Raw genomic sequence first — 23,826 nt, forward strand, 5'->3', positions numbered from 1 at the left:
ATTTTTAATGCGGATTTCTTATTTATTATGATATTATATTGGACCCAACATATAGTAATGATTTAAAAGTAAAAAAAAAAAAAATAATCGTGCGCCACCACCGAAAATCGAAACCCAAACTTTTAGCTTCCGATTTACTCTTTGTTTTGACGTTAATACCCGTGCAATGAAGACACGTTTGTTTCAAGGCTAACAATTTAAACATGAACCATAAATATTTCGTCATACATGCATATTCGTAATGCCATCCTCGACCGTTACCCGGCAAATTCAATTTTTAAAAAGTTTCATTCGAACTGATTTTCCCCAACTAAAACGCAAATATAAAGTTTAGTATGAGGAGGTGAGTCGAATATCTTGTATATTAAGTTTCATATCTGGAGACCAAAAACTAACAGTTTGGTAGACAATTTTTTCTTAAAACACATATATACACGAATACATAGATGTATATAGAAATAGGTTTGTGTTTACTATAACCTTTTTACGCGAATATTATGCAAGTATAAATCATGCAGAATATCTGCCGGAATATAATCATACGTAATACTAAACCAAAGAGATCTTCTCATAAGAAAATCGAAATAAACTAATAGAGAATTAATTCAAATAAATATTTAAAAGAATATGCAAATTAGCTAGACCTTTTGCAGGTGAATTCAATTCCGCGATCATATATAACAAAGTTGTATTTTCTTTCTTGAGCTTCTGGTCAATCTTAGTCAATGGAATTGAAACACGCTAGACTGAGATTATTATTAATTTTTTTTCGCTATCAGAGTACCCCTTTTGTCTTTTCTTTTTGGGAGCTGGTTTTCCCACGTATTAAAAACGCCATTGTGTCGCATCTTGCTTTCGTGGGGGAGCAAATAAATTCTAATAAACAGAAAAAAAACTTGCTTTTTTTCTGTTGTCCTTGGTCTTCGGGCCAGGATCAAAGTGTAGTATCTATTCTAGCAGATACTGCAAGCAATGACCATATGTCGGGGCAAACCCACATATAAAATGTTAGTCAATATAGGGGCAACCCTTCATACCAATTGTCACTATCCAGCTTCCCTACTCCCCGCGGTGTTGTTCCCCATTTCCCCTTCACTCCTCACATAAAAAAAATCGGCCTTGTGCCTAATTTGCTCGGTGGGGGAGCAAATAAATATCCTGTTGTTCTTGGCCTTCGGGCCAAGATCAAAGTGTAGTATCTGTTCCGCTGCTACTCTTAAATTGATATTATTCAGTCAATGTAGGGAAACCCTCCATACGGAGAAAATTATTATTTGTGGTCCCTACCAGAGTGCCTCTTTTATTTAGTTTTTGTTTTTTTGTTTTGTTTTCTTGTTTTTTTTTTTGCGTTTTGTAGGAGGAGCTAGTTTCCCCAACCATTAAAAACAACCTTGTATTACATTTTGCTTTCGCGGGGAAGCAAATAATACTAATAATAGAAAAGAGAAGGCGTTAATAGTAATATGAATAAAAAAAAACCCAACAAATCCATAGGTGTATAGATGTAGAGAAAGAGAAAAAATAATGTAGGAATCATATTTATGTTATTCGTCTCTTCTCCAATGCCCCCCATACATTAGGAATCCTGCTCCACACACACATAATATATATATATATATATATATATATATATATATATATATATATATATATATATATATATAGTAATTTATAAAATATATGTGGCGATTAAGCTACACTGAATATTCGGTGTTGCATCCACTCTAGGACTCCTTAGGCTTATGCATAAGCCTGAGGAGTCCTAGAGTGGATGGAACGCCGAATATTCAGTGTAGCTTAATCGCCATATATATTTTATAAATTACTAACTAGCTCTACCTACGCATTGAGAACTTTTGAAGTGAATACTTAAGGTTTACGCATAAATCTATACTTTCGTATATTAATTTTATGTGAGTAAATTAAATAGTTATATATATATATATATATATATATATATATAATTATTTTTTACTATAATAATTAAATACCTACAGACACTAGTGTTTCATCCTTTCGGGATTCTTCAGTGCAGGGTGTCGCCTACTACCAGTCGAACGCTTCGAACCCCGCGACACGAGACATCTCTGGCTCGATTAGCGGAGGCCGCATCCATTCGACTACCATTAACCGTGTGAAATAGCGTTGAATTTTAAATATTTTAATTTAAATGTTCATTACGTCAGACAGACAGTGATCAAATCGTTATACAATGATCTACGCATAAAAGCTAAATTGACCGACTTTTAATTCAACTGAAAATGCTCAACGATAAGAAACGAATTTCTTAAAGGGGCTGTCATAATTATTTTTTTACTATGATAATCAAATACCTACAGACACTAGTGTTTCACACACACACACACACACACACACACACACACACATATATATATATATATATATATATATATGCGGTCTGAAAGAAAAAAAACACGTTCATTTTGCTGATGCTGTTTTGAACTGCATATATCATGAAGAAGAAGCCACCTTGAAACGCTATCCATCATTTTCTATGGTGTTCTTTCATGTGTAAGTAGGTTTTTAATAAGCTATTTGTAAACCCGGTGATACATTTCTCAAGGTCATAACTAATGTTTCACTAACCCTGATAACCTATCGATTTCGATGTATATCTGTAGAGATTCCTGCGATGTTTGATTCGTGGAAAAGTCACCGATTTACTTTCGGCTCTTTTAAGGGAATATTGGTGTGTTTGAAGCTGTGATGGAAAATGTTTTCACAAAGAAAACCGTACATTAGGGAATGCCTTTTCCCACCTGAAATCCTTCTCTTCTGTTTTTATTTTATATTATTTTGAAATATAAACTGGATATCTTTTTTTTCTTTTATGATTATTGCTTCTCTTTTATTTTTTTTTTATTTTTTCGTAGTTATTATTTCTTTTTGTGTCTTTCCATATCGTTTTCTTTCATTGCATTTCTTACTTATTTTTACTTCTTTATATATTATATAATATTTTATATAGTATCCTTTCTTCTTTTTCCTTATATTTCCGTGTCTTCTTTTCTTACAACTTCTTCTCGTTACTTTTTACTTGGATTTACGTCGTATATTTTTTTTAAATTTCCGTTAATGCTTCGGTATTAATTCATTATATGAATATTAGTTGATATACAATAATGTTTAATGTTCTTGTTTTTTTTTTTTTGTATTAAATTTTTATCTGAAAATAAATTAAACAGCAATGCCAATACTAAACACCTTTGGTGCATTTAGCTTTAAAATGTCACCAATTTCGTCTTAGTGCCATTCATAGTTTAAACGATTTGAGGACTTGAAACATCCTGCATATATCTTAGGGTAGTTTACAACAGAGAATTCTGGGTATCTTCTGCTCGTTAATAATAGATTTTCTCTCTTTCTGTTTGTTTTTTTCTCGTCTTTATCTTTTTCATCAGTTTTTTTTATTCTTGTTGGAATATTTTTCAGTTGATGATTCCATATTATTTTAATATTGCGTATCTTTTCTTCTGTGTTTCTCTTCTTCCTCTCGCTATTTTCTTATTTTTCGTCCTCACATTTTTCCCCTCTCTTTTTATCTGTTACCTTTAAATCTTCCCTTTGTTTAAAAGTCTATTTTTATCGTAATTATCCTTCTTTATATACGGCATAATTATTGTTCGTACATTGGTTCTCGCAGGACCACCGAAGTTAAGCAACGTTGAACCCGGTCAGTACAAAACGGGTAACCAGTTGGGACTTCTAGGTGCTGTATGTGCTCTCCGCTTATCTCAGCATTGCTTCCAGTCGTCCTGGACTTCCCACTGCCACTTGATCCAAGCAGTGCCGATTCAGGAGAGGTGTGGTTAGATATTGCGCAACCCTTGCCTCACAATTACATGTGCAGCGGCCATACAGGGGATATCCTTTGTCTTTCGAGACAGAACTCAGGCATCAAATCCTTCTTTTCTTTCTTTCTATTGCTCCTCGTTATGCCTTCTTTATTTCTTTCTTCATCACCTTACAATCTCTATTCTTTCTCTCGTTCTTTCCTGTAATTCTCTCTTTCTATATTCTTCTATTGTATTGTCTTGTCACTTCCTTTCTGCCTTAACTATTAGCCAGCCTCATCTCAGCAAGGATAGATGCATCTGACCCAGGCTTTCTTTCTTACGTAATCAATAAAACTTCCAGAACGTTTTTCTGGGCGAAATCGTATCGATTTTTTCCTCATCGATTCAACTATTCAAAGTGACTGTGCTTCTCTTAGAGAATCGAGAAATCCATATTCCTCTGTATTTATATATGTAAAACATAATGGAGGTTTCGAAAATGTGTCAAAATAAATTTCTTTACTACTTTATATGCTGCATTTATTTTAAACAAAATAGATATCCATTCCTGTAAGAGTCTAACAACACCTGTCTTCAATAAAGTAGTTGAAATGTATGGTATGCCGTAAGCTGTTTTATTTATCGTTAAATGCACATGTTTCTTTACTGTAACAGAGCGGAATGAGCCCGAGGAAAATTCCAGCAGGTGCTGTGAGATAGAAAGCTTACGAAGATATTAGCAGTAGTAGCTCATATGCAAATAAGGAACTGTCTGTGAGCATGCGTGCCAGGAAAAAAATACGCATAACATGGCGACGAGCAGAAAGAAAAACACGGTCGGGTGAGATGGATGTGTGTCTCTGTAGAGGTGACGAGAGATGTTTAAGCTGGTAACATTAAAGACGAACTTAACAGCATTGTTTTGAAAGTAAGGGCAATAAATGCCTTTTGCTTAAACAGAAAAACAAGCCGAGTCGGATATTTTCATTTTTTCTTGGTTGTTCATTTTCGACGCAATGAGATGGCGTGGGGGGATCCGACAGATTTTTTAACTTTAACGAAGACGTTTCGAGTCCAACAGCCACATTGCATTACTATATTTTACTTAGATTACTTACTGGGAATTTATGGAAGTGTATATGCAAATTAAGCTACACAGAGCGTTCTCGTTTTTCCATTGCCCTCCCCCTGACTAATAAGTAGCGTAGTACGGTTCTGGGACACAAGTGGAGTTTTATGCAAAGTCAATTGCTTTTATTAATCTGCATGAATGATATTAATATATTAATGAAGAACCGTACTAGGTTACTGATGACCTAACCATAGGCTCCCTGGACTTGGCCGAACCAGACACCTAATTAGATTATTCATACTACATTACATGCCCCTTAATAGCGATATAAAAATCAAGGATATATGCTTATAGAGAGATGACGGCCTGATGATCGTAAATGGTGCCAACGTAACAGTGTTTACCTTCGTTATATATATAGGTAAACCTAGTTTTATGTAAGACTATTTACTAGTAACATCTCCTGTCCTTAACTACGAAGGAGTGTTTCATTCAACATGATTTCAAGCAAATTACTTCTCACACTGCAAAAAGGACTCCATTATTGTCATCATGACATTTAACGTTAGTATCAAGACATACCACCCCTTTTTATGTCTCATCACGTATTCTGGCTTGCTTCTATACAACAGCTGGTAGAACTTATTACCTAACGTCGCAGATGTCAGCCAGATGTCACTTTGTATTGACCAGTTTCGGTCGAGACTTCATTAATAAATCTTCACCTATATTTACATGAACACAAAATAACAAGTGGTTCATATATACAACTTGCAATCTGATCAACTCTTTTCTTCTTAATTAGTTCCTTCACTTTGAAATAGTGGTAATTATTACAGTATATATATATATATATATATATATATATATATATATATATATATATATATATATATATATATATATATATATATATACTTTGTGGTAATACAACGGTGATTCAAATAATTGCACTTAAGGGACGATCAGAATCTTTTATTGATCTCTCGGATGTTATATCTTACTAGCAAAAGTACCCGTCGTTGACTGGGTTTAAAAACAGCCTTGAAAAAAATGAACTTTGATTTATGACAGGTTGTAAAAAGATAGCTTCGAATTTGGGGGAATCAAAACCAAACCAAATATGATGGAAGTAAAAATAAAATAGATAAACCTCATAATTTATTATACCATACCTGTTCACACTGAAACACTTATCACAATATTCTGTGGATCTATATTGAAAAACCTTGTTAAACTTTGTGACATATTTTCATTCTATGGAGGGCAGGCGCCAACGAACTCCCCTCTAATTGTAGTATACCATATTTCTTCAAACTGAAACATAATTATCAAAGTATACTTACCCAGATAGATATGAAAAGTCTTTATTAAAGTGTGTGCCTCTTTCCATTTTATGGAGGCCAAGCGCGAACGCAGACCCTACAATTTTATTATACCATCCCTATTTAAGTTAAAACATACTTATCAAAATATTATTATGTGCATCTATATCAAAAGCACTTGTAAACGTTTTTTTTTTAATTTAAATTTTTTTTATTTCCATACATATGGACCAGACGCGTACTCAGACTCCACAATTTTAATGAATCATCATTATGCCAGATCAAACAGACCCATTTCTGTGTTTCGATTCATCTTCTTTCATTATATGTGATCAGTTTTGTATAATAGTCAACCATATAGGAGCCTATTCGTGACCAGACACACACACACACACAGACGTTCAGCTTTATATTATAGATTTTGGGGATGAATGTAAGGCATTCTCTTGGATATCTCATTCCTAGTTTGAAGAAACTGATAATAACATTAAAAAAGAAAGCAAACCTATACTTAGTTGTGTTGCGCATACAAGAGTAGTTCCCAAAGGAATGCCTCCTTTTTTTTACTATAAACTGTGAAAAGCTACAAAGACGGAATTTGTGTCATTAAAACTGCGATCATTTATGTTCTAGTATTTATTTTTCTACATTATTGCAATGATACTTAATCCACATTTTCCGGTGATGAAATGCATAAATATATATCTTGATGCTTAGAAGTGGTTCATTTTTTTCTGGTCGTGATTACGGCGTTCTTGCCAAGGAAACGTCTCCGACGTAATGCGTCCTTAAGATTTCCGGACAAGTGGAAGTCCGATGGTGCCAGATCGGGAATACACCATAAGTAAGACAGCGCGTCCAAGCGAACTTTGACACACGGTGTGTGGTCTGGCGTTTCCGGGTTGTAAACGGAATGTTTCCCTTTTTATCTAACATTACAGTGCAATCTGGCTTACAGTTTTTTCAACGATAAAACGTAATAATCAAAGTTGATAGTCAACCCTGGTTGAAATAAAAACAGGAGGATGACGCCCTCCCTGCCTCAAAAGATGTTGTACATCACTTTGTCTGTAGATGTCTACATCTTGCACCTTTCTTTTTTGCTGGGGAGCGTCAATGGTGCCATACCATCCGCTGCTATTTTTATTCGGCTGGTAGTGTTGATACAAGATCTGGTCACAATTAATGATGCGGTAAAAAAATCCGTAATTTTTTTTTTCATATTGATTCAAAAAGTTCTGCCAGATAACTCGTCGGTTATCCTTTTCGTCCTGCGTGAGCATTCGTAGAACCCATGTTGCACAAACTTTGCTATATACTAACAGTGACAGTGTCGTTTTAAGTGCACTGACCGTCACATTAAACTGTACACGCATTTTACAGATCGAAATCCGCCGATAAGCGTCGACGAGGACAAAGTTGTTTGGATGTTTACTGTGCATGGGCGCCAGGAGCGCACTTTGTCACTTTTATTTCTGTCACCAATCTGTGCTTCCATTAACATCATCGGTTTCATGGACTTTCAACAGGCGCCATTGAATGCTGATTGGCCAATTATTTTTCTTTATGGAAAAATCCAATTACTCATAACTCTCAACTGTCACACATACATGCCATGCATTGTTTCTTTGAGACTCAAACCGTCAATATCTGCCACAGAAAGATGGAATTTCAAGTAATGAATGCATAAGGTCAGCCATCATAGCAATGCCATTTTATATATCTTCTCTGATCTATTCAGGCAGAATAAAGAAAAAGAGACATTACTTTTGGGACAACACTCGTAAAAACGCGTAAAAACGTGTTTATTTTGTCTGAAATTGACCTCAGCCTTTCTGAAGTGGAGGGGGGCATATACTCACCTATTTGAAGTGTAAAATATATCTCATGCCCTCGAACAAGTTCCAGCAAAAACCTAACAGCCAGCCGTGGTTCACTCAGGAATGTACTGCTGCCATTGCGCATAGAAATCACTTGTTCCATTGATTGAAACATAATAGGTGTACTGAGACTAAAGCCGCTTTCAGGACTGCAAGCAACCACTGTAAAAGAGTAATAAAGAACGCAAGAGAGTTGTATGCTCAGTCCGCCAAGTCCAAAGTAGCTGAGCAGCGGCTTGGTTCCCACCAGTTTTGGCAAATAGCAAACAGAATCCTGAACAGAAGCATGTGCTCTATCCCAACTATCATCGATGGACCTGAGGTAATCTCATCAGCATCAGACAAAGCCAAACTCTTTGCCAAGAACTTTGCATCTAATTCTAACCTTTGCGACCAAGGTTGCCAACATCCAGTATTTCCTCCTGTATCAGAAAACATGCTATGTGATATATAAATACATGTACGTGATGTTGCCAAGCTAATCAAAAACCTTGATTCCAGTAAAGCAACCGGCGCTGCGGTATTCCAAATAAAATACTCAAAAGACTTAAACCAGATCTTTCGCCCATCCTTACAAAATTGTTTAAACGTTGTCTTAAGGAGAATTGCTTCCCGTCACCCTGGAAAATCTCATCTGTATGACCAGTATTTAAGAATTCAGGTGATCGCTCATCTCCCTCACAGTATAGGCCAATAAGTTTACTGTGCGTCATGAGTAAGTTGCTGGAATATGTGTTAAATAGAGAAGTAATCAACCATCTAAGCAAAAATAACCTTCTATGTGACATACAATATGGTTTCCTTTCTGCTAGATCTACACCAGATGATGTTCTTAGAGTTATATCTCATGGGATTAGCGAATCTCTCGACGGAGGCAACCTTTTCAGGGCAATTGCTCTTGACATATCTAAGACCTTTGATAGGGTATGGCATAAAGGTTTACTTCACAAGATCTCCAGCTACGGTATAGCCGGAAATGTCTTCTCAATTATTACATCATTTCTCTCTGATAGGTTCATAAAAGTAGTGATTGATGTGCAGAAATCAGATGCTCTTAGTATTAATGCTGGAGTTCCTCAAGGGTCCATCCTGGGCCAACTCTCTTCCTGATCTATATTAATGATCTTTCAAATCACATCCTTACATCATTTGTAGACATCTATGCTGATGACACTACTATCTATGGTAGCACATCTAAGACCATAAACGACCAAGTTCTCTCTGATTCTCTCTTCTCTGCTCTTGAGCAAGTGGTACAATGGGGAACGCAGTGGTTTGTTACTGTTAATGCGTCTAAAAGCAAGCTTTTATCTTTACATCATCAACGATATGATCCCCATCTAGCATCATTTGAAAAGAATGGCTCTCGTCTTGGGGAGGCCTCATGTTTTGACAAGCTTTTGGGCTTGAACTTTAACCCTGATCTTAAATGGAACACATACATCAAATTTGTTGCCAAGGCCGCTGGAAAAATGGTGGGTTCCTTCTATAGATCCAGTAGATATCTTACTGCTGATGCAATTCTCTAACTATATAAGAGCCAGGTACGTCCAAGGATGGAATACTGTTGCCACATTTGGGCAGGAGCTGCTAGAAAGAACTTATCAAAATAGACTTCGTAGCCTTGTGAGGGATGTCCTTTTGTCTTCCCTGCCACGTCTTTCTCACAGAAGAGATGTTGCGAGTATGTCTCTGCTTTATCGTTATTTTCATTGCATGTGCTCGGCTGAGTTCAATTCTATGCCCCCCTCGCCAAACTTCCACGAGAAACACCCGTCTAGCAGAAAACACTATCACTAGTTTCCCCGACTCTTTATCTGTGCCTAAACCTAAACGTAGATTCCATGAACAAATCTTCTTTCTTAGAACTGCACGCCTGTGGAATTGTCTTCCGTTTCTCTGCTTTCAGCTTACTACAATATGGTTGTCTTCAAGTCTAACGTAAACAAGTTTTTGATGAGCCGTTCTATATAAGTCACCAAATTTTCCGAATCTCCATTACTAACGGTTACTATATTGTCCAATTTCTACTGTACACTCTTAACCCTTATCCTCGAGTGACCTCTTGGTCTTGATAAGTGGTGATGCCTATGTTCAAAAAAATTATAAAGGAATGTAAAAAAATTCTTCAGTGATAAGGTATCATTGCAGAGCAGAATATACAAAAGGAAGTTATTCCGCAATATATGGGCCCTTTGTGTTAAAGTATCACGAAAAACACTCGTCTACATGATACCACTATCAATAGTTTAGCACACTGTTTATTTTAGCCTAAATCTAAACGTAGATCCCATGAAAAAAAAACTTTTTTCTTAGAAGTGAACGCCTGCGGAACTGTCTTCCCCCCCTCTTTTCCAGGTGACTATAATATAGTCGTCTTGAAGTCCAACGTGAACAAGTTCTTAGTGCGCCGTCGCTTTCAGTAATTCAGTTTACAAAATTTCGACTACTAAAGATTACTATGATATTGTCTCGTTGAATACCATACAGTCATTAACCTTTTTCCTCGAGTGGCTTCCGGGTCTTGATAATTGGTAAATCTTTTGACGAAAATGAATAAATAATAATAATTAAATCGTTCATTTATAAAAAAAAAATCTAATATTCCGGTATATATTGTATTTTATGTCTTCTATTAAATAAGTAAACAGTGATATTTCAAAAGTACTCATTATTATTCTTTAAATATTTTCCCAACATAATGTCTTGAGGGCAGGGTGACCTGACCCATGAAGAAAATGATTAAAAAAAAAATTAAATACAAAAACGCCTGGTATTTTTTCACTATTTTTATCAGAACGAATTCCATTTACTTGCACGCATATTATCCTCGAAAGATGAACGTGTTTTTATATTTGTCAAAGCTTTTCACACTTAGAAACAAGTAGTTTAAGCTCTAAAAATCAAGAAACCAAGTAAAACCGTGTCTTAAATCATAAAAAACAAAAAATATATATACTAGTGATACGCATAATTCATATTATCTTCGTACTCGCTATTTCTGTCTCTCTCTGGCTTCTCTCTCTCTCTCTCTCTCGCTCTCTCTCTCTCTCTCTATATATATATATATATATATATATATGTGTGTGTGTGTGTGTGTGTGTGTGTGTATACATATATATAGAGAGAGAAAATAAAAAGGAACAAACCGTATTATGTGTTCATCAACGTTTCGTCTTTATTTCGAAATAAAGACGAAACGTTGATGAACACATAATACGGTTTGTTCCTTTTTATTTTCTCTATTTTGTCGAAATACTATTTCCATCATTTTCATCATATATATATATATATATATATATATATATATATATATTACTAATTACTAATGCATTTCTAGAAACTCATTGGATTACGTTAGAAATAACATTTATAATAAATACATTATTATTATATCTGATACTCTACAAAAAACATACATATTTTTATTATGAAAGTGAAGGATAATTTTTTTAATTCGTTTATGGCGACAAAGTAAGCTTCAAATACTTATCTGACTTGCTATTTGACCATCCTGCCACCCATAAATGGTTCTGTTGGCAGGCTTAAAAATAAAACCACGTGCATTCCTCACAAACATTTGCATGACCCATTATAAATAAATATATATATATATATATATATATATATATATATATATATACATATATATACATATATATATATCATTTATATATATTTATATGTATATATATACACACACACACATATATATATATATATATATATATATATATATATATATATATTACCTATAATATAAATCTCATCTGTCTGTTTAAATGTGTGTATGTACATATGAATGTCTGCTTAAAACTTTCGAAGCTCGACCCTTCGGATGACATATATAAAAAAGTTGGCTAAAAACATTAATTCATTTACGCTCAACTGAGCACATTTCTGGAGGAATAGGTCGCTTTTGTCGCCGGTATTGTCGAAAGTCATCTCCATGTTTCGATTGACTAGCCTTAATCTTAATCTTCGCCGTTTCTGGTTTGGCGATGGACGCAAGTGAAAATACATCACGTGTTTTCCATGTTCTTTTCGCCCTTCTCGGTGCGGGTTCGAGCCTGCTTCCTACTACCACTATATATATATATATATATATATATATATATATATATATATATATATATATATATATATATAATGGGTTAACAAATTCCAACGAGAGAAAGATATATATTTAAATAAGGGGGGTGGTCACCAACAATGTGTATTTTTTAACATTATTTTATTATTCCGTGTCTTTTTTTTTCAATGAGAATTATGTTTAGATAATTGTAATAATGTTTTTAAATCATTGAAATAGTTTTTAACGCGTTTTAGACGTTCTGTGAAGCGTTTTCTTCGGAAATTATTTAAAATGCATAGAATATTTTCAAAATGTGTTGGAGATGTAAAAAGAGCATTTTCGTAGTTCATTTGAAATGTTTTCAAGAGGTGGAAACGTGTAAGTGTCTACTATTCATTGGAACGTTCAATTTTTATTAGTATTATTGGGCTGTGATCATTCCTGTCTGTGTTTCTCTCCCTTACGCTCTCTTTTTGCTTTTGTTTTTTATTTTCATTTCGGGTTGGATGTGCGTGTGTGTGTGTGCGTGTGCGTGTGTGTGTGCGCCCGTGTGTGTTTTCTTTTATTGGTTTGAAGAATGTGTGTACTGTTTTATAGTATTATGAAGTTATTTGCTTCCTTAGGAAGGTAACTATGATCAAAGGCCGTTACTAATGTGAATGTGTGAGGAGAGGGGGGGAGAACCAGTTCTTCTGAAATAAGGGTAGGGGTGTTTTCATTCAATTTTGATATTTATTTTTTAGATTCTTAGATTTTAGTATTGTGATTTTTCGTTTCAGTCTTAGACTGTTCGGGTATTCTTTATATTATGTTTTTTTATATACAGGGGTGTATTTATAAATATGTATAGGGGATTTTTTAATGTTTCTATTTATTTGTCTCTCCATATTGTTATGGCCAGACCCAGGATCGGTTCCTGGTGTGGGGAAGATCTCGTTTCCCATAGGGGAGGGGCCAATTGGAGGGGTATACGTATGGGAGAGGATGATAGAATGGATGATAGTTGTCTCAGTCATGAGAGATTTCTCCTCCACTGACTGAAGGGGGAGCGAGGTGTTGGAACAGATATTACACTATGGTTTTAGGTTTTCCTAGTGTTGTTGGTTTCGGGGTTAAGTAGGGTTGGCATTGTTCAGTGTGTTGTATTAGAGATAGCGGTGTTATGTCTGTGTGTGGTTGTATACGCGCGCGTGTGTGTGTTTTAATGTGCCGGTTCTGATTTATGTGTGGGTGTGTATATGTATATGGATGTGCATGCGAGTGTGCCTTGCATTTCATGTTTTTGTGTGCTGATATTAGGCTATGTTTAGTTCAGGAGTGAAACTTGTTATGAAGTGTTTTTTCTTGTGATAGTAAATAAAACTAATTGTCTGTTTTGAAGAATGGCATTATATATATATATATATATATATATATATATATATATACAGTGATGATCATATTTATTGGCACGGTAAAATAAAAGTTAAATTTTGTCTAATAAATTCTAAAAAAGGGATTAAATTAAAGAAAATAACAAAGTATATTATGTATTTTTAACTGGCCTTTCCGATGCAGCAATCGGATTTTAGAAAAAAAAAATAACAAAGGAACAACAAACATAATTGCAAAAAACCCTTGTTCAAAATTATTGGCACGATTTATTTAATAATCAATTGTATAGCCTTTGGCCTTGATTACCTTCCTCAGTCGCTTTTCATAGTTTACAACCAAGTTGTTGCACTCTTCAGTAGTAATTTGAGCCCACTCTTCCTGACAATAATCCTCCAATTGAATAAGATTCTTAGGCTTCCTTTGCATTATCTTCAATTTTAATGTTCTCCATAAATTTTCAATTGGATTAAGGTCTGGGCTTTGTGATGGCCACTCCAAAACATTAATATGATTGTCCTCAAGCCATTTCTTAGTCAGTTTAGCCGAATGCTTTGGGTCATTATCTTGCATGAACCACCAACGACGACCAAGTGAGAGCTCTTTAGCAGAGTCTTTCAGGTTTTCATCCAATATTTTAACATAATTTTCCTTTTTTATGCTACCTGTGACCGTAACAAGTCGCCCTGGTCCAGAGGCAGCAAAGGATCCCCAAAACATCAAACTGCCCCCACCGTGCTTCACTGTGGGTATGGTGTTCTTAGGCAGGAAAGCTTCGCCAGATTTTCTGTAAATATAAGACACTTTATTATGGCCAAATAACTCTATTTTCGTTTCGCCAGTCCATAGAACACGTTTCCAGAATGCAACATCTTTATCAATATGACGTTTTGCAAAGGCTAGCCTTGCTTTCAGGTGCATAGGCTTCAATAAGGGAGTCTTTCTCGGACGACATGCTTTTAAACCAGCTCTCTTCAAAACTCTACCAACTGTATGTCGAGATACATTCACTCCAGAGGTGCTCTGTTCATCAACAATCTCCCCAACAGAAATCCTTGGGTTTTGTTTTACTTGTCGAATAATTTTCCGTTCATCTCTTGGGGAAAGAATCCTTTTTCTCCCTCTACCCTCTAAACTCATAACGTGGCCTTGCGATTTGAACTTGTTTATTATGGCTCTAACAGTGGATTTGGGAAGGTTTAGCTTCTTTGAAATCTTATCATAGCCCTCCCCATTGGTATGGCATGCTACAACAAGCTTCCTGACGTCTTCGCCGTGTTCCTTAGTTTTAACCATGGCGATTGAAAATTATAATTTAGTCACTTATAATAGTTTAAATAAATCGCTATCTAAAAATTATCTGAAAAAAATTATTCACTGAATTGGCGTTAAACAAGCATAATATGGCTATAAAAAAGTTCAGAAAGCACGTAAACCGGAAATTGATTGATATTATACTGATACTAAAAGAAATTCAAAGCCGTGCCAATCATTTTGAACAAGGGTTTTTTGCAATTATGTTTGTTGTTCCTTTGTTATTTATTTTTTCTAAAATCCGATTGCTGCATCGGAAAGGCCAGTTAAAAATACATAATATACTTTGTTATTTTCTTTAATTTAATCCCTTTTTTAGAATTTATTAGACAAAATTTAACTTTTATTTTACCGTGCCAATAAATATGATCATCACTGTATATATATATATATATATATATATATATATATATATATATATATATATATATATATATATATATTGCGCAACAGACATCTCAAAACACCAGAGCCACGCCGGGTACTCGGGCTAGTTTCATATATACTCATGAATATGTTAATAGAATATTACAATTTTCCAAAGCGTATATGACAGTTTACCTTCCCAGAAGTTACAATGTTTCATTCTGTTATGAATCGTCATGGTAACGAGTCTTTACGAGATTTTTACGTTGTATATGTTTTCATAATTTCATATATATATATATATATATATATATATATATATATATATATATATATATATATTCGTCTTTAGTATGAATTAGTTGATCGCCCAAGAACTGTCCTATCTCATTTGAAATTAATGCTCAGTGGCAAGTATTATACGAATCCATAATTTTGTAATAATACTAAACGAATTCCCCATTAACAGAGAGTATTTCCTAGAAATCTCTGTGTGTAAAATAAAATTCGGCGTGGTTGTTTCCTATCGAACAATAATATGGCCGCTCTAAAATCTCCTGTGAATAAGCTTCTGCTAAGCTGTCATCTTAAATGATCTAGCCCTGTCCACATTCCGCTATTGTGACCATTTTCCCAACATATCCCTTACACTTAACGCTTATCTTACAGCGCTTTCCCGGCGTTAATAAGTGGTGAGCGCCCCTAAGTAAAAAAAAAAAAAGTTGATATAATTATTGAATTCATACGTAAGGTAGTTAATTGGTCGGTTTTTCATCTGCAAATTTATATTCGGAATTCGACTTTTGAGTAGTCTGCATGGCTTCGGGAAATGGAGGAGTGTTTCTATAGAAAAGTGATTCTTTACTCGTATCTCTGTCAGGTCTGTATTGTCATTTTCGTAATTTAATTGTTTTTTTCCATAAAAAAGTTAGTCCATATTTTTTATATGTTAAAGTCATCAACATGCAATTATCGATCGTTGGGAAGCAATGCTGTAGGCATTTGATTATTTGATTAATTTCCTATTTTATTCGGCTTCATACTTCCTTCCGTATACGTTAGTGTATTACTAGGTATGTCAGAAACTGTGTGAAAAACATTGAATAATTCGACCCCTGTCTTTCCAAGCTAATACCTACTCGAAAAATGTAATTCAAACCCTAATATTTTTTCAATTAAAGGACCAAGGACCAAGGTTTCATCTAAAAAAAGCAACAAAAAACAACCACGTGATTTAAATAAAAAAGGTTTGAAACTTCGAACTTTACAAGTAAATTTCTAAAAAGAAACACTACTTTTTGTTTTAAATTTGAATATATTATTTATTGACCTTTTCTCTTCAATTTGTGATATATAAAACTTTGGTGAGTAAATTAAATATTTACTTTTTTAATAGACACTTGAAAATGGGTGGATGCGTGAATTAAAAAAACGTTTGTCTAAATATTATATTCAGTGTATTAGAAAGAGCATAAAAGTTTACATTGACCCTGAAATATCGTAAAAATAGAATCAATAGAAAAATTGTGATAGATTTTTAAAGTTTAAATTTGAAAATACTGAACTCGTAAAATTCAGTTAATTTCGTTACTGTTTTTTTTTTATAAAAAATAATATTTCTATTACTTTTTATACAACTTAAATAGTTTATTTTGGAAGTATACTCCATAAAGAAAATGAACAAGTCACTTTTAAAAGAGAACTGATGAGTCATTTATATTTTATTCGCAGTTTCGTGTTAGAGGTGTCAAAAATTCTACAAAAATTCTGATACACTAATGTGCTCATGTGTCTCACTCGATGTTTTACAGCAACATTTCCTTTTATAGAAATCACGCGATATTATATAAGCAGCAAACGTGTTTGATAAATTGGCTGTTAAGACTTTCTACATGATTTGTAAACATGTGATTGGTCTGTAGTTCCTTGCGCTTGTTTTCTTCTTGATATGTATTTTGTGTGTAAAAGTGTGTTATTCTAATTATAAAATCGTTCCATTTAATTTCCATAATTTTTTCTTAGGTAGCGCTTCCGTATAGCGTCCTACCTCTTTATGTTGTGTTTGTACTATGTGTATGTTTCTGCTGAACTTAGTAGAACAGATAAAATCAGTACTTTATAAGTGTTCATTTTGTTTCTAGTCTAATGCCGTTCTATGGCCATGCTGTCTTCTAAGTTTCTGAACGAAGCATACGCACTCCGAATGCGACAGTTTATCTCTTGTCAGCACGACCGTTGATAGTGATTGTACTTCCAAGGTCCTTTAAGCTTGGTACCATTTTTAATTCCTCAATGGTTTATCATGATTGATAAATCGCATGGGTTCATATTGTCAGTTGGTGGTTGGTACATTATTTCAGTTTTCCTTGTATTTACCTGAAGACCTATTTTTTTTTTTTTGCCGTTCTACAAAACGAGTTTACCATTTTTTGGATTTGGTGCTCGCTGTGTGCCACCAAGATTGTATCGTCTGCAAATAGCAGTTCTGTTATCTACTCGTTTTGAATCGTTGTCTTTGCCTTCAGTCGTGTCAAGTTTAACAGTTTCCCATCAAAGCTTGAGCAGATAAAGACTCCTTTTTCCGTGTCTTGATAAAGTTTTATTAGTACTGTGATAGGTAAACTGGTAAAAAACAAAACGTTGGTACAAACGCGCATCCTTGCTTTGTTCTGTGATTCAGCTCTATCTGATCAGTCTTTTGCTTAGCCACTGATACCCTTCCTCTTGTGTCTTCATGAACCTGTTTAACAACTTCAATAAAGTAATATGGTCATCCAAATTTCTAAAAGAATTCTACACAGCATGTTTCTGTCAAACGTGTCAAAAGCTTTTCACAAATCAATGAATACTACATAAGGAAAAGAAAGAGAGACAAAAATAAAGATATTACACGCAACGGTGGTAGCTACTCATGCTCTACATGTAGAGAAACTTTCTATACTGAGTATATGATACTACAACACCGTAGAATAAAGCACCGAAACCCTTACTAGTCATATTCAACTGTGAATGCGCTTTGGTATCTAATTTCTGTTTATAGATCTGGATTAATATTATTTACTCACTAGGTGTTCTCAACCAAGTCATTACTAGTGATTGCTCCCACCTAATAACCAGATGTATTTTTATTCCTTGGAATGTGAGTTACAGCAAGTCTTCCAGATGTTGGCCACTCTCTATCCCATTCGAAAAGCATTGCAAATTATTTTACGGTGTCGTCAAACCCGCTCGCTAATGATTTTTTGCTGCAGCACTTTTTGTCCTTCTCTGGAATTTTTCTAATAATAAGCCTTTCTATATTGTCAGTATTCTTCGGACTCTTGCCATGGATGTCTAGTTAGTGAAGTCCCTCCCTGGTATTTCAATCTACCCTTACCTATCCGGAGTAATGCATGTAATATAAGAGGAGGTTGATCACATTTCTTTGTTGTTGTTGACACAGTTTATGAGATTACTTGCTGTCCTCTTCTGTTCAGGTTGTGTTCTTTCCATGTTACTCTTTGAATCTTATTTCATGGTTCTTATGGCTTGTTAACATTCATAGTCTATGTTGGTTCTTTTCCATATCTGAGGCTTAAGATTCCATATTTTTTTTTATAATTTCCCTTCATTTTGGTTTATCTTTATCCATATATATATCGACTATTCAGAACCCCCCAATATTACTTTCTTCGTGTTCAACATTCTTTTTGATTCGCTGTAAAACTATCATTACTCACTTATTATGAGTAGTCACACATTTCATCAAAGATTTCTATTTGAGAACAACTTGTAACGTTTTCTACAGTCTGAGATTCCTAGTACTCTCTGCCTCTTCCGAAAACTTTGCAGATTAATTTCGGTTATCGCAACAACTTCTTAATATTGAGTTCCCATTGGAAACGCTTATTAGTCTCCACTGAAATTTGGGCTGCAATAAGCCTTCCTAAGATCACAGTCTTATTTGTATTCATCGAGCAGAGGCCTTACAAGTGCATTTCCTACTTGATATTTCCATCCTCTTTGACTCTTCTGATTGGGGGTGGCGCCAGTTTATGGTCACACATACACACTCAAAAGGGGGCAGGGGCACGGATTCGGGTAACTCACAATTATATTGTTTCAGTTTTCATTATTTCATATGGTGTTTCTTTGCGTTTTATATCAGTAGTATTTTCTGTATGTCCAATTTGTGATAGTAGTTCATCTGTGTTAGTTTCCGCATTCAAAGATTTTTTAAATATTTCAGCCGTTTACATTAATGTTATAAGTTGTATCTTCTGAGCCATCCTTCTGAGCCATCCTTCTGATTTCAATCTCTTCCTTTCAATTTTTCTATGATTTTAGCTTTGTTACTAGTGCACAAATTATTAGTGGTATTATCTTTGATTTTCATCTTTCTATATATCTTTGATGTCTGTTGCGAGTTTTGTGTGTTTGCTCCGCTTCTCCTTCTCCTTGATCTTTACTTTTTGGTCTACTGAATCTGTAAACTCGACAATATGGTGAATTGCTATTATTATTATTATTATTATTATTATTATTATTATTATTATTATTATTATTAATAATAATAATAATAATAATAATAATAATAATAATAATAATAATAATAATGGCTTACAAGGACCTTTCACACAGGTCGTAAAAACATTGAAAACAACCTGTGGTGTTCCCTGGAAGCTGAGTGACAACAAGTCTTCCTGATTTCCAATACTCTCCCCCTCTTTCAATAACATTTGCAATTAAAGTTGCATTATCGCAACAGCTGCTTACCATTGGTTTTTCGCTTGAATTTGAGTGGCAATAAGCCTCCCTAGTGTCCCAGATCTCTTTGCAGTTTTCCAGCGGAGGTCTCGTCAGCGCTCTTTCCTCTATCGTATCACCATCCTTGTCCCTGCTTTACTATTTGGCATCATTCTATTTGGGGGGGCGTGATAGGATAATGAGAGGGGGTGGATGAAGAGTTAGAAAACTTGTAAATATGCAGGTTCAATGTATTTGCTTCCAAGTAATGCTTCTTCATGTTTTGTCTCTGCAGCAGTTTGTCTGGCCCGCGAATGTGGCTCATGCGTATTAGTTTCCGCATTCAATGATTTCCCTTAATATTTCAGTTGTTTTCATTATCAGTATTTCTTATATCTTTGCAGGCATTCCTCTAATTTCAATTTCTCCCATTCTTGTTTCAAAGTTTTTCTGAATTGTTCCTAGTGCTCCTATTATTATAGGTATTATCGTGATTAATATTATTATTGTTGTTGTTGTTGCTGTTAATATTATTATTGATATTATTATTATTATTATTATTATTATTATTATTATTATTGATATTATTATATATCATTAAAAGGCAACAAAAATAGCAACAAATAGAGATATGGAGGTTATCGGAACGAATGAAAGAGCTATGGGACAAGTTCAGTGATTATCTTCAAGAGAACAAAGACTTGCAGACCAAGCAAGACATACTAAAGAGAGGATGTCTCTCAAAACTGGAACTAACAGAACTACAACGAAAAGTAAATGAGAAAATTGAGCATAAGGCAGCCCCCACTGGAATCGCACGTGCAGAAGCCACACAAGTAGAAACATCACAGACGGAGAAGACTGGAACCTACAAACAAGGGTACAGAGAACAATCAAACCGAACAGAGGAAGAAGCAGATGAAATAGGAAAAATAATACAGTTCATGGACGAGGAAAAAAAAGGAATCAAGAACAGAAGAACGTAAAAACAGAAAAAGAAGATTAACAAGCTCCTCCCACAAATCACAGCAGATACAGTTACAGACCTAAACAATTTAATTTATGCAGGGGCCAAGATGGTAAGTATGAAGTTCATATCAGAAGAACAGTCGGGGGAAGATCCATCAACAAAACCTAGATGAGAAATAGGGTTAGTAACCCAAATAAACAAACATATAAAAGACGCCAAAACGATGAACAGAAAGAAAGCGACTCGGAGAAAATTGAAAATTGAAAATGTGACTAGCAGAGAGAGGTTAAACAAGAAACACGAAGATCTGAACCAAAACATAGTAGCGAAAGAAGGAAGGCGATATAAATATACATCTGATCAATGGAAGCAAACCAGAGCATTTAAAACAATGAAAGCAACTTCTACCAAAACCTGAACGGGGATAAAACAAAAACGTAAGGAACAAACCCATCAGAAACAAAATTCTATAAGAGAGTAAGATATGGGAAGTACGAAAAAACTACAACAGAAATTTCGAATGGCTGAAAGACATGAAAAAAGAGGTATACAAAATCGAATAAGGAATGAAATCAGCAAAGAAACCATAAAGAAACCACAGGAAAAATTGCAAACTGGGGAGCACCAGGGCACGACGGAATACATGCATACTGGTTCAAAAAAATTAAAACTCTACACAAAAGACTAGCTCAAAACATGAAAAGAAACACACATACCAGTTTAGATGACAAAAGAACTACGTGGATGCAGAAGGACACAGAGAAAGAGACCGCACCCAGGAAGTATCACCTGCTTACTCACTATGTGGAAAAAACTGACAGCATAACCGAGGAAAAAATCTACCACTCCTTGAATAACCAGGAACTTCTCACTGGGGAACAGAAAGGATGCCAGAAAGAAAAAAGGAGCACATGATTTGCTATATATAGGCCAAAAGACCCTAAAGGAGGTAAAAAGAAGTCGAAAAATTTAGCCTTGACATGATTTGACTACAAAAAGGCGTTCAATAGAACCCTCAAGTATGGATAATAGAATGCTTAAAAATGTATAAAATATCAAGCAAATTAATCAACGTGATAAAAAAATGCGATGAGAACATGGAAACTGGAACTGACAGCCGATAGACAACACATAACAGAAATTAACATACAAAGAGACATGTTCTACGGAGATTCACTTTCACCATTGCTATTCAGCATAGCTATGATGCCCCTGAACAATATACTCAGAAAGTGTCAAGCCGGATACAAGTTCTCTAATACAGAGGAAAAAAATGAACCACCTGATGTACATGGGCGATCGGAACCTCTTCGCAAGGACCGAAAATGAACTAAAAACATTAATAAATACCACTAGGATCTTCAGCCAGGGTATCCAAATGGAATTTAGTATGGAAAAATACGCGTTACTAGTTATAAGAAAGGGGAAACATAAGACGGCAGAAGGTATAGAACTGCCCAACCAAACGGAGATAAGGGCACTAGTGCAACACGATGGCTATGAATACGTAGGAGTACTGGAAGCAGACACAATCGAAGCAACAGAAATGAAATAAATGGAAAGGAATGCCTCAGGAGAACCAAAAACTTCTCGAAAAGAAATTATATAGCAGAAACCGAATAAAAAGCATAAATACATGGGCAGTATCACTAGTAAGATACTCTGGACCTTTCATATGGTCCACTAAAGAAGAACTGACACAACTCGAGCAGAAGACAAGGAAACTCATGACCATGAACAGCGCACTACATCTAAAGGAGGATGTTGATAGACTCTACGTAAAAAGGAAATACGGCAGGAGGGGACTGGTTAATATATAAGACATAATGACAGCAAAAAGAACTAGAAAAATACTTAATACAAAACCCTAAAATAATAATGATAGCAGCGAGAGATACAGAAAAAACTCAACAAAACAGAAAACAGAGAGCCAAAGGATAAGACAAGAAAAGAAAAGTGGGAAGAGAAACAACTACACGGAAGATTCATGAGAATGAAAAGGATAAAAATAATGAAAACACTTGGACATGGATGCGAAAAGGTCACATAAGCCGAGAAACTGGATCCCTAATAACTGCAGCACAAGATAACTTAATAAGAACTAACCGCATCACAGTAAAGATCAACAAAACACAAGAAAACAGCAAATGCAGACTCAGTGGACAAAGAGACGAGACGATAAACTATATAGTAAGCGAATGCAGTAAACTGGCCCAAAAGGAATACAAGAACAGACACGACCAAGTCGGAAGGGTAGTGCACTGATAATTATGCAAACAACTGCATTTCGAACACACAGACAAGTGGCACAAACATAAACCGGCAACAGTACTTGAAAACGAGAATCACAAAGTACTATTGGACATGGACATACAAACTGATAAACCCATCCAAGCAAAAAGGCAGGATGTCATAATAATTAACAAGAAAAAAAAAGTCCTGTAAAACTGTAGACTTTGCTGGTCCAGCTGACTACAGGGTGAATATCAAAAAAAAGAAAGGGAGAAAGGGAGCAAATACACAGGCCTAGTCAGAGAGCTGAAAGGGATATGGAAGACGAAGAAAATCAAAATAATACCTATAATAGTAGGAGCACTAGGAACAATCCGGAAAAACTTTGAAAAAAGAATGGGAGAAATTGGAATCAAAGGAATAACTGGAAAAATACGACGAAACGAAATCAGTTGAAACATTAAGAAGATTGAATGTGGAAACTAACATACAAGGCAAAACGCTTCAAAGGCAAATAATTAAACACTACATGGAACCAAGGAAACTGGCACCGCGTATCTATAAGTTCTCTAACCCATCCCTTCCCCCTATTGCCACATCATCCCCCCTCAAAATAGCTCGAGACCAAATAACCAAATGGTCAACGAGGAAGGAAAGAACGATGAAGTGACCAGTCCTAAGCAGGATAAGTGCAAAGAG

The 23,826-nt window shown here is 35.0% G+C and overlaps 1 protein-coding gene across 2 annotated transcripts in view; it reads left to right on the forward strand.

Annotated features, from left to right (window-relative positions):
- Positions 1-23,826, forward strand: part of LOC145285923 (guanylate cyclase 32E-like) — a 1,316,276-nt gene that overhangs the window by 301,393 nt on the left and 991,057 nt on the right. The window lies entirely within an intron of this gene.

The sequence above is a fragment of the Euprymna scolopes genome, chromosome 10 (genome assembly GCF_053919585.1).
Source record: "Euprymna scolopes isolate OS-2025 chromosome 10, ASM5391958v1, whole genome shotgun sequence".
NCBI classification, from domain to species: Eukaryota; Metazoa; Mollusca; class Cephalopoda; order Sepiida; family Sepiolidae; genus Euprymna; species Euprymna scolopes.